Genomic DNA, 18,978 nt, shown 5'->3' with positions numbered 1-18,978 from the left:
TAATTTACAGTGGTACCTCTGATTAAGAACTTAATTGGTTCCGGAGGTCTGTTCTTAACCTGAAACTGTTATTAACCTGAAGCACCACTTTAGCTAATGGGGCCTCCTGCTGCCACCGCGCCGCCAAAGCACGATTTCTGTTCTCATCCTGAAGCAAAGTTCTTAACCTGAGGTACTATTTCTGGGTTAGTGCAGTTTGTAACCTGAAGCGTTTGTAACCTGAAGCATTTGTAACCTGAGGTACCACTGTATTTGATTTAACTGGCAGTTAAAGGTAAAGGTAAAGGGACCCCTGACCGTTAGGCCCAGTCGTGGACGACTTTGGGGTTGCGGTGCTCATCTCGCTTTTCTGGCCGAGGGAGCCGACGTACAGCTTCCGGGTCATGTGGCTAGCATGACTAAGCCACTTCTGGCGAACCAGAGCAGCACAGGGAAATGCCGTTTACCTTCCCACCGGAATGGTACCTATTTATCTACTTGTACTTTGAGATGCTTTCAAACTGCTAGGTTGGCAGGAGCTGGGACCGAGCAAGGGGAGCTCACCCCGTTGCAGGGATTCAACCCTGTCATTGGCAGGTAGGGGTGGGCAAATCTGTCAAACTTTGCTCCTCCATTTCTCACTTTTCCAATCTTAAGACCTCAATGATTTCACATCAGTTTATGAGGGTTTTTTTGTATGTTACTTTCCCCCCCTAAACTATGCATTATAATACACAATTTACCTCCTTACCTCCATTTTTGTAGATGATACTTAACAGGAGCTGTACACCAAAATTCAGGGAAATGTGTGAATTGCTGTGTTTTGTTTCGCATATTGCTGCAGAAAATGTGAATGGAGATGACTCATCTTTAAATGAGAACCGAATCAAATTTCCAAATGCCCCATCCCTACCCAGATGTAACATGAAATTGCTTGGAATATGATTCAATCTCACCTCAAAATAGCAACAGTTTGGAAGCCCCCGCAAGCAGCTGGAGGGGGGGAGGAGAAGAGGGTACTGATGGAGTCTAAAATACTTCATGTACCTTGACTCATTAATAAAAAATCTATAAACAATGGTAAAGTCTACATTTTCCCATTTTCTAATTTTCCACTTTTCTCTCCCACCTCACTGCCTCTTATTCATTCTAAGAAGATTCCGACTGCCTTGGAATATTACATCACAAAGGATGCCCATATTGTCAAAAGGCAAGGACATTCCACAGATTTGGATGAATCTATTCATTTCATAAAAGCATTTTATTTTATTTTTTAGAATTGGAAGGGACCCCAAGAGTCATCTAGTCCAATCACCTGGGGTTCATCCAGTCCAGCCTTTCGCATGATGAATTCTGCATATAAGTTAAATAAGCAGGGAGACGATATACAGCCTTGCCGTACTCCTTTTCCAATTTTGAACCAATCAGTTATTCCATAACCAGTTCTTACTATAGCTTCTTGGCCCACATAGAGATTTCTCAGGAGACAGATGAGGTGATCAGGCACTCCCATTTCTTTAAGAGCTTGCCATAGTTTGCTGTGGTCGACACAGTCAAATGCTTTTGCGTAGTCAATGAAGCAGAAGTAGATGTTTTTCTGGAACTCTCTAGCTTTCTCCATAATCCAGCGCATGTTTGCAATTTGGTCTCTCTTTCCTCTGCCCCTTTGAAATCCGGCTTGTACTTCTGGGAGTTCTCGGTCTACATACTAATTACTAATTATCACATACTACCAGTAATACCACATGCTAATAGAAACATGAAATAATGTGCAGCACATCAAGGTCAATTCATCTCATATGACCTTCACTTGTATGGAATGGAAAGTATCAATATCCATAGTAAAAACTATAGTCAAATCACTGGTCACTCGTCGATGGATCACTGGAAGAAGGAGAATAATGGGAATTAGAGAGTATTTCATCACAAAGAGCAGCCACATTCTCAAAGGGCAGGGACATTCTGTTGGGAGTGACAAATCTTTCCATTTCAGTTCCTTATCTTTCAGATTTTAGTTCTCCACATTTCCACATCAGCTTGCAAATTCATGTAATGTTTGGCTGGCGGGTATATCTGGCTTTCTAAACCATCTTCCATTGTATTATATTGATTTTATTGATGCTGTGTTATATCACACTTTTGCAAGTCACTGACGGTGCCTTCATTACAGATCTATAGTCACCAGGCGAAAGCCTTCCTCTTCTCCAAGGTCTTTGGCTAATGAAACTATCCATGGCCTTTTAAATACTGGGGAGGGGGGATTTGGGTGTTGTTGTTGTTGTTGTTGTTGTTGTTGTTGTTGTTGTTGTTACTATGCACACGAAAGCTCATACCAATGACAAACTTTGTTGGTCTCTAAGGTGCTACTGGAAGGAATTTTTTTATTTTGTTTCAACTACGTCAGACCAACACAGCTACCTACATGTATTTTTATATTTTTAATATTGTAATCCACCCAGGGATCCTCAGATGAAGGGCGGCATGGAAATTTAATCAATAATAATAAATGAATAAATAATGCATAAAGGTAAAGGGACCCCTGACCATTAGGTCCAGTCATGACCGACTCTGGGGTTGCGGTGCTCATCTTGCTTTATTGGCCGAGGGATCCAGCGTACACTTTCTGGGTGATGTGGGCGGCATGACTAAGCTGCTTCTGGCAAACCAGAGCAGCACACAGAAACGCCATTTACCTTCCCGTCGGAGCAGTACCTATTTATCTACTTGCACTTTGATGTGCTTTCAAACTGCTAGGTTGGCAGGAGCAGGGACCAAGCAATGGGAGCTCACCCCGTTGCAGGGATTCGAACCCCCGACCTTCTGATCGGCAAGCCCTAGGCTCTGTGGTTTAACCCACAGTGCCATCCGCAAGGGAAACTGCTTTGCAAAACTGTGGGAAATTGCATACAAAAATGTGTATATTGGGGTAATTTCACACTAAAGTGTTGGTGAATTTTTGTGGGGACTTAAAAACAAACAAATTTGTAACTGGTGTGAAAATGGGGAGAACTAAGCTTTGAAATAGTGAGAAGCTTTTGAGAAAGACATGGGCAGATGCATTGATCCTTACAGAACGTCTTTGCCCTTTTAGAATGTGGGTGTGCTTTGTGATGGAAAAGGATATTCTAGGGCAGTTAGAACCCATTTGGAATGAGCAAGAGGCATTGAGGTCAGTGAGAGAGGGAAAGGGGCATGCACAGGCAGTTGTTTATAGATCAAGAAAGGATCTTGTGTACACTATGTTTTTAGGCATTATCTGTGTCCTTTTTCACTCTTCTACCCAATCCATTTTAGTGTGCGCACTTCCAATTTGTTTAATTTGCCTGTGCACAAATTTCTGAACACACAAAATATCCTGCAAGGAAGGGAATAAAGTTGAACGATTAGTCCCAATACCACTGGCATTATTGTTATCTAAGACTGCAATCCTGTGCACATGTATATCCATCATCTGATAATACCTGCCCAGGCACAGCCAGAAATCCTTCGGCAACCTCCTCCTCGTCAAATCCTCCCCTCTTTCTCTGTGCCAGTTCTACTTCCATGAGAATAACTGTAGCCTGCACAGGATGCAGGGAGGGAGAAGCTGGCAGGTTGTGAATTCTCCCTCAAAGACAAAACGTTTGGCCTCCTCTCTAGCAACAGTGGCAACCGTGATCCTTACCCTGCTTTGCCAAGGTGAGTGTGATGTGCAGAAAAGTCACCGTAGAAGTCCCGTCACTTTCTGATTTCTCCAAATCATAATAATACTCTCTTTGGTGACCCCACTGCTGTTCCTATCACATTCTCTTCCCGTCTCAAGTGAAACTGATGAGCCTTGTTACATGTTCTGTTCCTGTCTTTTGGGCTTGGTGATAGGGGTGGGGGAGAAATTTGTTTAGAAGAGGCAAAATACAGATTATGGAGGAATTTGTATGGAAGACAGCAGGCAAGTGGGGGGTCAAGCTGGGGACAAACTAAGGTTGATGGGGAAGGGCCCCATTATTCCTAATGGACCAGCCTCCACTGCTCCTGTCTGTTTGCTTTGAGCAGCCCTCAGTAGAGTCTAGGAGAAGCAGACCAAGCAGTGGTCTGGAGAAGATAACTGGATCAGGGTATGGACAGACAGGGAGTGTAAATCCTACCAAAGCGCAGGAAGCAAGAGTGATCAGAGAGAAAAGGTGTTCAGCACCCTGGACAGTTCCCAAGAAAGTTATTATTAAAGCAGTGGTAGAGTGGTTCTGGACTCCAGATCCCATCATGCATGACTATAGGCCATGCCAGCTGGAGTGATGGGTTCAAGAACATCTGGAGGGGACGTATTTTGTATGCCAAGGGTCTTGGTTACAATCACCAGCATCTCTACTTAAAAGGTATCAGGTTGCATACCTATGCCTGAGATCCTGTTGAGCTGTTTCTACTCAGAGCAGACAACAGTGGAGTGGGTGTAGCAGAACTCTGGAGTTCTGCTCAATTTTCAATATGTACTATAATCAAGTGGGGTAAAAAGTGTGGTAACATTTGCACCATCACCAGGAGGTCTAAAATGAAACACTCAGGATTTAGGGAAGGTCTCTTTTTGGTGGCTGAGTATATTCACAACCAGGTGGCTTAGCTGGTGCTCCTAGAGCAAATAATATAAGTGGAGTAAATGCTTTGGGGACTGGAAAAGGTGAGGGAAGGAAATGGTCCTTAGCCCTGTTCTCAGTTACAAAAAATGGGGGGGGATCTCCTCTTGTTAAACCCAGCCAAGGCCACAAAGGTAGACTGTAACGGCAAGAGGAAGTGGTAAAAAGACTACAATAAAATTGGCTCTGTGCACATCAAATGGAGAGGATCTAGCTATGGCACAGAATACAAAATCTGAGTTTTCTTGGTGATTTTTCAGGGCACACATCTTGAGTACCCCAGTTGCTTAGTAAGTATCTGTTTCACAAAACAGTTTGAAACTTGTCTTACTGTCATGGGTTTCTGTAAAGAACTATAGGAATGGAATCTTTGGCGAGGCTGCTGATAACTCTTTTGTGGTATCTCAGACCCTTTTGCAGAATGGCAGCTCCTAGAGGAATGCACAGCTAGACAGAAGCACACTGAATTTATGTTCTCAAAATTTTATTTGGAACCATGAGGGCTAGAAACCTATTGTTTGAACTTTGAAAGCAGAGGTTCTCAATGTTGTAGCACGAAAGTGTCTCAGGAGCTTACACATCAGCTTCATGTTGCCCCCTTATTGTACTAGACCCTACTATTTTGCCCAGAGCTGGGCAAAAAAAAACAATAAAACAATAAAAAAAACAAAAAATTTAGTTCTAAGAAAAAAGGGGGGACAGTGGAGTGTGTAGAAGGCAGCTTCTGTGAATGACACTCACCCCAAAAACATTCTGCTTTTCCTTGCTGGAATCTGAAATGAAGACCAGTGGTTGATTCCTGCAGGCTTCTCTGGTCCAGTGAGTGAGACTACCCCAAGAGGGGACACATAGTGGTGACATGCCCTGTTTTACAGAGGGTAGTCCCCACAATGTAAAGGCATCCTCTGTTTGAAGGGCTGCCTGGTCAAACTTCAGTTTAAAGACAAAGAAGGGAAAGCAGGAGGGCCATTGAAGGGGCAACTGGGCAGCAGACTAAGCAGGCATGCAGCTCACCTGGTCAAAATCCTTCTGTCTATGGTAAGATGCACTTCTGTTTCAGTTACAGTCCTTGTTTCTGCATTTGCATCTATAAATATGCATTAGCACATGCAATTTTGTGCAGAGGAATCTCCTCTTCCGCTCTCTTTCTTTGCCATATTTTTGGAAGTGCTGGATTAATTGGTAGCCTCTGGACGCTAGTTAATTCCCCCCCCCCATGCACACTTTCTGACAGGTATGCTGACCAACAACTTGGACTTTAGAATCACAGTGCCTGACAGCATCTCTGCACAGCGAGGCTTCTGCATCCACATTCCCTGCAGTTTTACTACTCCCGATTGGTACAAGCGCAGCTCTGAGCCACTGTATGGCTATTGGTTTAAGATTACGGATCGGCAGACCTATTTGGCAGGGACCAACATCTGGGTCCCGGGTGAACTTAAGGCCAGCAATGATGAAAGGCAGAGTTCACTTAAACTTCATTCCACTCATATGAAGTTATCAGGGGATCCAGAAGAAGGCGACTGCTCATTTACCATCATCAATGCTGGGCTGGATGACCAGGGCCGGTACTACTTTAGAATTGATAAAGGAGAGAGCTACAGATACTCTTTCAATCCTTCCAGTTCTCAAACTCACACTAATCCTAAGGTTGTGCTGACAGGTAGGTGGCTCTCCTATTAGGGGCATGCATAGGATTCAGACAAATCCCAAAGCCTGAGTTGAAAGCATCCTGCTTCGAAATGATTTGTAGTTTGTCTGAAGCAAAGCGGCGGGATCTCTCCAAAGAGCCCCAAGCCAAAGCAACAAACTCTGAAGCATTTCATGGTACGGTAATTCAAATATCTGAAAGCTGTGCGGTCAGTGTGTCTGCAAACATGGAAACACTTCTCCCCCAAGCTTGCCATATAAGGAAATTGCAAGGCAGGGGAATGGAGAGCGTTTTTGTGACTGACATGTCTACTCGCAGGTAAAGAGGGCTTTCCAATCACAGTAGTTGCAAGGAGTAAGATGTTGATGCAATGTACCACATTGTCCTTGTTTGTTCTCTGCTCTTTTGCTGGTTCTACTCATGGTTCTTGCCTGGGACATGCTGGACATTGAAGTCCTTCTGCCTCTGGGCTCCATGCCCTCCCACCCACTCTGGTGAAATCAACTTTGCCCTTTGATTCCTATCGAGCAAAACACAACCTGGAGCTGTTTCCCATCCCATTTGTCATATTTCTGTACCCTCAGCACCCACAGTGTGAGAAGGACATTGCCCTCATGTCCTGCTTGTGGGAGTTTTCAGAAGCATCTGGTTGGCCACCCTAGGAAATAAGGTGATGGACTTGATAGGCCATTTAGTCTTGAGTTCCACTGAAATTAATGCTGCTTAAGGAAATCACAACTCATATTCACATTTATTTCAATCAAACCAGAGTATGACTAACTTGTCATGGATCCAGCTCAATATTTGTCCCCCCCCCCTTTTTTTAAAAAAGAAAAGAAAAGTTGTTGGTTTCACTTTGATCTGATGTTTTTTATCACAGTTTTAATGTTTGATCTGTCTCTTTTCATTACATATGGTTTTATAATTTTATTGGCAGCTGACTTGTGAGTTCATTGAACGAAAAGACCAAGTAGAGATTGAGTTGAGTTCAAATAATAATAAATATCATTGTCCTGGGATTTTGCTACATTAAGGCGCATTGATGTGCACATAATGGGCTCGCAAATGTGTGGCCAGGAGGCTCTTGAAAACAAAAGGATGACAACCTTGATGGGAATATATATATATATATATATATATATATATATATATATATATATATGAATATACTTTTTATTAATTTTTCATCATATATAAATTTCATTACATTCCACATTGTATATTTTAACATTCTTTCTTTTTACTCCTAAGAGTTTACTTCCATTCTCCTTTCTTCTGTCTCCTTCAGTCATCTTTATCTTTCACTTCATTCTCTCATCATACATCTTCATCTTTTTATCTCACATCTTATCTGTTATACGGTATATATACATACAGCTCTTGTATACAATATATTGTACAGTATATAATGTTATGTATTGTATACACATACCTTAAATTCTTTTGTACATTAATTATACCGGGAATATATATAAAAATAAAATAAAAATTGTCCAGATGCACCTTAGAGACCAACTAAGTTTGTTCTTGGTATAAGCTTTCGTGTTGTGCATGCACGTAAAAGCTTATACCAAGAACAAACTTAGTTGGTCTCTAAAGTGCTACTGGACAATTTTATTTTTTGTTATATATTTCAACTGTGTCATACCAACACGGTTACCAACCTTGATGGGAGTTAAGAATGGCAAAGTGACGATGACTGAGAAATCCCATCCTCAAGGCAGGGCTCATGTGTCTTACTCTATGCCCAGTGAAACTTCTTCTAATTCCTCCCTGGGCATTCTCACTCGTTTAGGTCTGAAGAAGCCCAAGATCATAAAGCCACATGAAGTGATTTGGGAGAAGCCAGCCACTTTCAGATGTATAGCAGCACAAATGTGCCCAGGGACTAAGCCCCAAATCACCTGGCCTACAGAGCCTGATATACACCCTGTTTACACAACATCTTCATGGAATACTCAACAGAGCAATTGGAGCTCGACCTATGGAGTTGACATCACCTTCAAGCCCAGCTTAGCTGATAATGGCATAGTCCTTACCTGCAGCATCAAATACCATTTCTTGAAGAAAGCAGTCCATATAGCCACCCGCCTTTCCTTTGGCTGTGAGTAGCTCTTTGTTTTCTTTCCTCTCCCTGCATCCCAATCCACAAACTCTCAGCAGCTCCCTGAAGATCAGATGCCCCCCCACCCTGTTTTGCCCTTTGGTTTCCCACTTCCCCCTTTTTGGTGCCCTCAGCACCCACATTTTGACAAGGGGGACCTGAATCACAGTGTTGCAGTGCACCTCATCCTCTAAGACATCCCTTGGGCCACATACAAACCTCTGCCTAATCTTATGCAGAAGCAGAATAATAATAATAATAATAATAATCATAATCATAATAATTCTTGCAATTTTCAGTCCAAGTGATTCTTTGAGAAGGCAGAAGGGTTGTTTTTTCTGCCAGTTTTGAACAGGATTCATAATGGCATTTTCTAGGAGAATTCAGATCAACAAGAACACAAGGTTACCTTTCCCTTCCTATCTCAAAACATGAAGGAATGTATGTAGTCATTTGTTCTTGCCAGCAATTTTAGGTAAAGGTAAAGGGGCCCCTGACCATCAGGTCCAGTCGTGTCCGACTCTGGGGTTGCGGCGCTCATCTCGCTCTATAGGCCGAGGGAGCAGGCGTTTGTCTGCAGACAGCTTCCGGGTCATGTGGCGAGCATGACAAAGCTGCTTCTGGCAAACCAGAGCAGCACACGGAAACGGCGTTTACCTTCCCGCCGGAGAGGTCCCTATTTATCTACTTGCACTTTGAGGTGCTTTCGAACTGCTAGGTGGGCAGGAGCTGGGACCGAGCAACGGGAGCTCACCCCGTTGCAGGGATTCAAACCGCCGACCTTCTGATCAGCAAGCCCTAGGCTCTGTGGTTTAACCCACAGCGCAATTTTACACATGCTTAAATGAACAGGGTACATTGTCTGTGCTAAATTGAGATGAAACCATTTCCTTCTCTCTCTTTCTCTGGGTGCCTTCAGCCTGTATCTAGCGTATTTTGTTCAAGGGATTCAAGCACATACCGGTACCAGAAATCTAGGTTTGCACAATTAAAGGGATTGAAGTGTTCTGCCCCCTAGTGGAACAAACACACTTTTTTTTAAAAAAAAAAAAAAGGAAGACTACTTCTGCAGTCCGGAAAATGATGGGGCAGGGGAATGCACTGGAAAATGTATGATGTGTGGGAAGACTTCTAAGGAACCAAAAGCCAATGAGGATGAATGCAAAATGAATGCTCAATAAAGATCAGCTGTAATTTAACCGAACCCTTGCCCACTTCTCTCTTGGGCCCATCTGTGCTATAGATTTTTTTTTAAAAAAAAAACTATGATACCACTTTAAACAGTCATGGATCCCTCCAGAGAATTGTGGGAGCTGTACTTTGTTAAGGTTGCTGAGTATTGTTAGGTGACCCCCCTATTCCCATCCCAGAGCTACAGTTACCACAGCAGTTTAGCAGTCAATCCCTCTTCTCAAGATACTCTGGAAATAGGCAATAGAACAAACAAACAAAAAATACCTCCATCTCTCCCCCCCTCTCCTTTCCCCCACCTACAAGATGTCTATGACAAAAGTGTCTCTCACCAAATGCAAAGAAACTGTGAAAAAGATTGTGAATTGAAAGTGGAGACAATAGGTGTACCTTTCCTTGTTTCTCTGTTTGCTTTGTAACACAAATAAACCTTAATAAAAATAACTTTTTTTAATAAAAAGTGTGATGTGCACATCCACATCTCCACCCCCATCGTTCTGCGGTCCAATACCGAGGGCCTTTTGGCAGTTCCCTCGTTGCGAGAAGCCAATTTGCAGGGAACCAGGCAGAGGGGCTTCTCGGTAGTGGCGCCCGCCCTGTGGAACGCCCTCCCATCAGGAGTCAAAGAGAAAAACAGCTACCAGATTTTTAGAAGACATCTGAAGGCAGCCCTGTTTAGGGAGGCTTTTAATCTTTAATCGATTATTTTATTCTTCTGTTGGAAGCCGCCCAGAGTGGCTGGGGAAACCCAGCCAGATGGGCGGGGTATAAATAAATTATTATTATTATTATTATTATTATTATTATTATTATTATTATTATTGCATTCTCAATACCACTTTAACAGTCATGGCATTGCCCAAAGAAGCCTGGGAACTGTAGTTTGTTTAGGGTGCTGGGAATGGTAGCTCTGCGAGGGGCCTCCTAACAACACATAGAACCCTTAGCAAACTACAGTTGCCAGGATTCCTCAGAGGGAACCATGACCGTTAAAGTGGCATAACAGTGTGTGGCTGTGACCTCTGTATAAAACAAACTTTATTTGCTTCCACTGCCCGGAAGCCTCTCGCGCTCTGTTGTAGCATTGTAAGACATGTTAATAGTTCTGAATTTGGCTCATTCACCCCGGCTTGTGGTTGCTTTTCAGATAGGCCTATAGCCAGCACCATCCTGCCTCATGCTACATGTGAGAATGAGGACCAAGGCCACCTTTGCACCTGTTCTTTCCACTGCTGGCCTCCACCAACACTTACGTGGGAAATGGACGGGGTAACCGTCACTGGGAACAGAAGCACAAGTGACATGGAGGTCTTACACTGGACAGAGGGCAATATGGCTACCAGCACCCTGCTGTGGAAAAGGGCCTCCATTGACCACTATGAGCCCTTCATCACCTGCACGGCAACCAACCCCTTTGGGAACCAGACAATGGTGATCCTACCTGGGTCCAACGGAACAAGTGAGCATCCCCTGCCCCAGACTTCACCTTTAAGTCATGGGCATGCTAACATTTACAAATCTCCAAGACAGGCAAACTTGGGTGGGCAGTCTTAGGCAGACCTTTCCTGGGAATAGGCACCACTGAACATAGCCGGACTTCCAAGGAAACATGCATCCGATTGTGCTGTCTGGCTTCATCCAAGGCAAGGATGGGGGACTTTTCTCAGCCCAGGGGCCACATTGCCTCAATTCAGAGCTTTGGGGGGCCACATGACAAAACTCAGGAAAGCCAGAGGGAGTGAGTTAGGTGGGGCCAAAGTAAAACAAAATGGGTGGGGTTACCATTGTGACCTTTACCATTATTTAGTTGGCTTCTACATAACCACCTCCCCTTTCAGGGACCATATCTTACAGTTAGCGCTGATGAAGTTTGTGTAAGCCTTTCTACAACTGCTGGCAGTGAGGGCAATTCTACTGCCCTCAACAGGGTTTCTAAATTGCAGCCTGTTAATCTGGTATGAAGGTGATGCTTTGTGTGAGATAGAATTAAACATGCCCCCAAATGGAAAACGAGTGAGATCCCAACTAAAGAGGAATGGCAACTTAAGCTGACAGAATATGCACAGCTTACAGACTTAATATATAGAATAAGAGAACAAGAAGAACATACATTTAGAGGAGATTGGAAAATGTTTATTGAATACATGGGGGGAAATTGCGTATACTTGAAAACGTTGGCGGCGTTAAGATAAATTCAATGATGTAAGTAAGTTTGGATGGATGTAATAATGGAATACTGAATGGTTTAGTTTTTGTAAAATATGCAGGAGTTTATGATATGCAAAATGAACCATGGAAAGAGAAGAAGGGAAGCCATTGACATTTTAGCAATCGGTATTCAGAAGCATGACTACCCTGTGAACAGGGAGTCAGAGCATAGCCATTGATAGTCTTCTCCTCCATGAATTGGTCTCATCCTCTCTTAAAGCCATCCAAGTTGGTGGTTATCACTGTGGCAGTGAGTTCCATAGTTTAACTATGCACCCCCATCGTTCAGCCCGGACACTGAGGTCCAGCTCCAAGGGCCTTCTGGAGGTTCCCTCAATGTAAGATGCAAAGTTACAGGGAACCAGGCAGAGGGCTTTCTTGGTTGTGGTGCCCGCCCTGTGGAACACCCTCCCATCAGATGTCAAAGAAATAAACAACTATCTGACTTTTAGAGGACATCTGAAGGCAGCCTTGTTTAGGGAAGTTTTTAATGTCTGGTGTTTTATTATATTTTTAATATTCTGTTGGAAGCTGGCCAGTGTGGCTGGGGAAACCCTTCTCCCTTACCTTTTCTCCAAACTAAAAAGTCCCATACTTTGGAAACCTCTCCTCATGGGAGAGTTGCCCCTTCACCATTTCGGTTGCCCTTTTCTGAACTTTCTACAACTGAGAAAAACTACTCCCAGTGTGCATGCACATGAAATCTCATACCAATGGCAAACTTAGTTGGTCTCTAAGGTGCTACTGGAAGGATTTTTTTAAATTTTGTTTTGACTACAGCAGACCAACACGGCTACCTACCTGTAACTACTCCCAGGTAAAATCTTCCCAGCACTGGAAATGCATGTATATTCGAAAAATGAATCATGAACAGCACATTTCACTGAAAATGAAATGCTTGATTATTCTGCAGTTTTGAAGCCAAACCTTTGAAGTTCATTTAATGATGACAATGAACTCAAGATGATAAATATCTTTCAGACTTTCCAAGATATACACACTCAGATACACAGAGCAGTTATCCCACAGGCTGCATTCAGGGCTCCCCTTGATTTAATGATGGCTTTAATTAATCAAGCAACTAATCATAATTAATTGATAATCAGATTTAACTTGCAGGCAGTTCAGAACACAAGCACAAGATATGTGCAGCTTGCAGGCTTAACATATAGAATAAGAGAACAAGAAGAACATACGTTTTGAGAAGATTGGAAAACGTTTATTAAATATAGGGGCGAATTGTGTGCACTTGAAAAGGTTGGCAGCATTAAGATAAATTCAACGGTGCAAATAAGTTTTGATGGATGTTATAATGGAATACTGAATGGTTTAGTTTATGTAAAATGTGCAGGGATTTATGATTTGCAAAATGAACCATGGAAAGAGAAGAAGGGAAGTCATTGATATTTTAAGGATGTTTAATTAATACATTCCTTCATGGGTAATCTCCTGGGGCATGGTGGCCAGAGGCAAATGTGGGTGTGATCCTTTCCTTTGTACAATGGGCTACATTCCAGCCACACAGCAGTCAGAGGTGTCTACGCAGACATGTGCAGGCACATCTCTCCATCCAGGCAAGCAAGAGGCATTCTCACAATTCAAGCGGCATTGTTGGTGCCCATTGGGAGTAGTAGGATGGAAGGCAAGGAGACCGGCAGCAGGTGGCGCCAGAGCCAATGAGATGCAGAGATAAACTCAGCCTAGTTTTGCTGCCATCCTCCTCCTGGATGGGATTAACGAGGAGGAAGATAACAGTCAGGTTGCAGGTAGGAAGGCAGGACAGCTGAGGGGAAACTGAAGGCAGAGTGAGGCTGATGGGACAGTGCCCCACTTGCTGCAATGAACCGGCCTCCACAGAAGTCAAGGAAACATTCTAGCCAGGCATAAGAACCCAAGGAGGGTTTCAAAGCAGCGTTGGTGAGGATCATGGACTAGGGAGAGCCCCAATGGTGACATCGAGAGATTGGGGTGGAGGGATACATTCGGACCTGGGTCTGAGCTTCCCCTCCCCAGTCTAAACTGCTTTAGCTGCTTTATATTTATGCTAAATTTAGTGGTTGGGACCTTTTGTTGGTTGGCTGGGCTTCCTGTTCGTGATGGATTTGATTCTGGTTTTACAGAGCATTCCTGGAGGCCAACATAACTTACCCCTATTCCAAACTCCATTGAGGGAATCTCTAAGGAAGGCTTGCTGAGCCAGTAGGTGAGCAAAAGCCCATGTTTTGGGCCCTAGGTCAATGTGATCAAGGTTTGGAATAGGTAGAGGTCTCTTCATTTTGTCCCCTATGCCCATTTGGGGAGGACTTATGACAGCATAAGTTGCAGCAGGTGAGCCCCTATGCTGAGTCAGGGTGAGCCCCAACTCAGCATGGAAAGACAAAGATCTGTTAAATCTCTGGCCTCATGGCAGATTTGCATTGTACTGTTATTATTGTGTGAGGGTTTTTTGTATTTTCCTGGTGTATGTCAACTGTCCAGAGAACTTGATTGGATGGGTAGCATATAAACACATTGAATCATCTTCTACAGACAGCTCTCCAGCACCACCTTATGTGAAAATGAAGATTCCTTGGGTCATTTCTGGGATCACTCTTGGCTCCTTTACTGGGCTGACTGTTGTTGTGGCCCTGGTTTACCTTGGCACAGGTGAGTAATGTGGAGAGCAGGCTCTATCCTCTCCTCCCTCAGTTGTGGTTGAGTGAGACAGGCATGTCATCTCCCAGCTTGCCTATCCATGGCATAAAGATCCTTAGTGGGTATTTACCCCTGAGGTGACCCATCTCCTTCTACACCAGGAGGTGTCTATCACCTTCCCCAATCTCCATAAATGTATCACTCTGTTTCCCTGTAAAATATGACTTTGGTTTTCATAGGTCAGAAGGAGCCAAGTTTTGCTCAGTTCCGGGGCTGTCTTAAGCATATAGGGCACCAGGGTGCAAAGATTTGCCTGCCCCCCCCCCCCGGTTGCCCAGTCCCAGAAGTGCAGGAGAGCAGAGCCAGCTGGCCGCCTCAGCATCTCACTGGCTTGGTCGCCTCTGAACTTGTGGCGCAGAGCCGCCCGCAGCAGAATAGCCCACTGCAGCACTCCAACCGACGCTCTTCAACAGAGCGGGCTCTTCCCCGGACTCAACTCTCAGGCCCCGGACTCTCGGCCTGGCGCCCCTGAGATCCCTGCACCCCATGTGCCTATGGGTAAGACGGCCCTGCTCAGTGCAACCTGGGAGAAGGAGCAGCTTTTGTTTTTGACCTCATGGGTCGCTACAGGATGGGAGTAATCACAGGGATGACACACAACAACGGGGGGGGGGGGGACACATAGTCCAGGGGGAACAGACACATCCTCCCCCTTTCCTGGGAAACAAGGACCCTGAGTCAGGCACAGCAAACAATCATAAGAAAACAAAAATAATTAAAACAACAAATCCAAGGACAAAGTTCATACATCCGGAAAAGCATATTACATCAAAACACTAACCAAAAACAAGTTATGCAACCATTACCATTTAAAACACAAATGACATCAATACCCCCCCCCTCCAAAAAAAAAACAACCACAGCAACATGTGACCGGGTCAGCTAGCAGTGTATATAAAAGCCTGAGGTATTTCTGCAGGGTGGGGGGTGGGCCTGAGCATAAGGAATGGATTTAATACCTATGCATTTCTTCCCTCCAGTATCCGGTCGTCAGATTTACAGGCATCGTAGAGATGCGGCTGAAGTTTCTACGATGGATGCTGCCATTTCCCATTCAATGCAGGTGCAGAATTGAGTGGATCATATGAAATTAATTTACCATGACATGCTAGCTATTGTTTCATATTTGCATTCACAGCCCAAATATGCACAGTAGAGTAACTTCCCTGTGCTAACAAAAAAGAAAATCATTCCAGTAGCACCTTAGAGACCAACTAAGTTTGTTATTGGTATGGGCTTTCGTGTGCATGCAGACTTCTTCAGATACACTGAAACAGAAGTCACCAGACCCTTATATATAGTGAGAGGGTGGGGAGGGGTATTACTCAGAAGGGTGGTGGGAAAGGGTGATTGACTGATAGCTGTTGACGACTGTTAACGACTGCAATTGGTCTTACAGGAAAAAGCAAGCGGTGAGATGGCTAAAAATAGCTTTATCGTGTATAACAAGATAAGAATCCAATGTCCCTATTCAGACCAGGTCTCTCCATGGTTTTGAGATACCTACCTGTATCTATCTATCATCTTTCTATCTATCATGATGATGACAATGAGGAAGTTCTTCCAACATATTCCACTTGGAATTTCCACCTCATGTCTCTCAATTTTCTCTTCAGGCTCCACAGCAGCAAGACAACGAGGCCTAGATCAACAGGCCTTGGTGGCGACAGAACCCACTGAACTATTAGCACTGATTCTCTTGTTTCTTTCAACGACAATAAAAGAACCTTTCTAGCCCTTATTCAAGACACTAGGGACTAGCGCCCTTGCCCTGGAAATGTTGCATGTACAACTTTCCTTCTTCCTTCAAATAAAACCTTTTGGTTATTCATGTATAACCTCTTCATTTTGCCTTTCAAAGCATTTGAGGCATACATTCCCACCATGTGTTGGACAGACCCAGCAACATTACAATGAAGGAGGGAAGGCCAGCAAGACCTGAAGCAAAAGACCTTGATCCTTTGAGGGCTGTATTTTCTCCCCCATTTCAGTCACTGCAAATTCTAGAGAAAGTTATTTGCTTTGTGTTTTGCCCGACTTCCTTTTGCCCTTCAGTCTTCAGGCCCTGGCTCCGCCCACCCTCAGAATGTGGCCCTCAAAATGTTGGTCACATAAAATCCGCTCTGTGGGCTGAAAGGCATTATCCACCTTTGCTGCCCAAAGCACCACTGCTAATACATACAAACCTGCCTTTCTTCCACATAAGGGACTGGGGTATTCAGGGTGAGCCACGTAGGTGGAATCAATCTCCACGACCACAGTGTTGTGCAGTACTGCTGAGACCACATGGGGTGACAGATGAGGTCCTTGTGGTGCAGACCAGTGGTTGGAAATACTACGGTGAACCTCTCCAGAGTCATGGAGGACTTGACAAGTCTGCACATACCTCCACTGAAGAAAAGTCCACTATCTTCATTACTCTTAGACTCGTAGACTTTTCTTTAAATCAATTTTTATTAGATTTTCACTTAGAAATCAATCATATCAAACCAAGTATTCCAAATTATACAAATATATATCTATTAAACCAAATATTATGCCAAATTATAAAAAAATTACTTCCCCATGCTTCAAATTCTGAGGGTTCTGAATATCGATAATTGCTGCCATTCTAATCAAAGCCTCTCCTGGTATGCCCTACAGAGGACATTAAGGTCCACAAACAACAATACTCTGGAGATCCCGAGCCATAAGGTGGCTAGATTGGCCTCTACTAGAGCCAGGGCCTTTTCAGTATTGGCCCCAACTTGGTGGAACGCTCTTTCCCAGGAGACCAGGGCCCTGCGGGATTTGTCATCTTTCCGCAGGGCCTGCAAGACAGAGCTGTTCCACCTGGCCTTTGGGTTGGACTTAGTCTGACCCCTGTGTTTTCCTCCCTCATGGCCTGGATTTATGGACTACTTGAAATGAGGCTGCATTTTAAATTTTAATACTGTATTTTCATCTGTATTTTAATTGTTTTTATGTTTTATTGTGGTTTTGTTGGTGTGAGCCGCCCTGAGCCCGGTTTTTGACTGGGGAGGGCGGGGTATAAATAAAAATTTATTATTTATTATTATTATTATTAATTCCTCCGGTTGCGGATTTGCAGTCTTTCCAGGCAGGGTCAGCCAAATCCATATATTAACACACATCTTATAACAAACCCAAGGCTCCCCCGCCCTTTGACTGCTTTCCACTCCCCGGCCTCCATTTTTAGCGAGCTCAATTAAAAGTGTGCCACAAGTCGTAAATCTTCTTAAAACCGTCCACAAAGAATTTTAACAACCTCCAGCCGTTGATATAACCACCCTAGGGAAGCTTTCATCTTACAGGCTTATCTAAACAAATTCAAATAAATCCTCTATTGTATATATTTCAATGTCCACACAGTTTATATTTTTATAACTTCTCGCTTGTTCTAGGTACTTTAGACAGTCCATCCAGGGAAGGTGTTAAGTGTAATCTTGAAACATAAAAATAAAAAGTTCGCTTCCCTTTCTGTTTGGTCTAACATAATATTTTCTTTCTTTAATACAATATTTCCTCGACTCTTTTATCATTCAAAAGCTGGATTTTCTGGCAGTGTCCTCCTCCTCTGCATTTGAAGCATGTCCATGAATTTAAATCCAATTATTCCTCTTAAATCATGGACTCGTGCACGAACAGGGTGGCCTCCAGGAGTTCCGGCCCCCACGGGTGCTTGGCCCAGCCCCCCCCCCGCCCAAAGGGTCGGAGTGGGTTAAGGGGCACCTGCAGCCCAGCGGCCCTTCCCGTCATCCCGGGAGGGTGGGGAGACTGCCTACTCCCCAAAGCAGCCGCCAAATTTCCCTGTGGGAGTCGGGAGAGATGTTACGGGTCAGCCATTTCTCCCGACGAGCACAAGCGGAAGTAGACTCGTAGACTTTTCAGCAGCTGTTACACCTAGAAAGTTCTTGAGCTTTTTTAAGGAAACCACCGAAATTGTTGAGCTTCTTTTAGACAAACCCCAAAGTTGTTGTTGAGTTTTCTTTTACAAAAACACCAAAAAACATACAAACATGTGATTTTTCAATTGACTTGCCTAAGATCCAGGACAAAGCACCTTTCAGGAATTCCTCCCCCACCCCACCCCCCAACATCAATTACACCTTTGAAATCCCAGTAATGTCCAGGAAACTCCAGACACATGGCAGCCCTATTTACCATTCATTCACAGTTAGTTGTTGTTGTTGTTGTTGTTGTTGTTGTTGTTGTGTCGTTTAGTCGTGTCCGACTCTTCGTGACCCCATGGACCAGAGCACGTCAGGCACTCCTGTCTTCCACTGCCTCCCGCAGTTTGGTCAAACTCATGTTATGTATAGCAAATTTTTACCTGAGTAGAATGTGTGCTTTTATTTAAAATGCATCTCTGGGTTATTTGTGGGGCATAGGAATTCATTCATCCCCCCCCCAAAAAAAATAGTCTGGCCCCCCACAAGGTCTGAAGGACAGTGAATCGTCCCCCTTCTAAAAAAGTTTGTTGACCCCTGCTCTACCCCTTCTACAGGCACGTCACATAGTTTGATTCCCTATGGCTCAAAGAA

Source organism: Zootoca vivipara, chromosome 6 (assembly GCF_963506605.1).
Source record: "Zootoca vivipara chromosome 6, rZooViv1.1, whole genome shotgun sequence".
Classification (NCBI taxonomy): domain Eukaryota; kingdom Metazoa; phylum Chordata; class Lepidosauria; order Squamata; family Lacertidae; genus Zootoca; species Zootoca vivipara.
Note: the sequence above shows the minus strand (reverse complement) of the source record.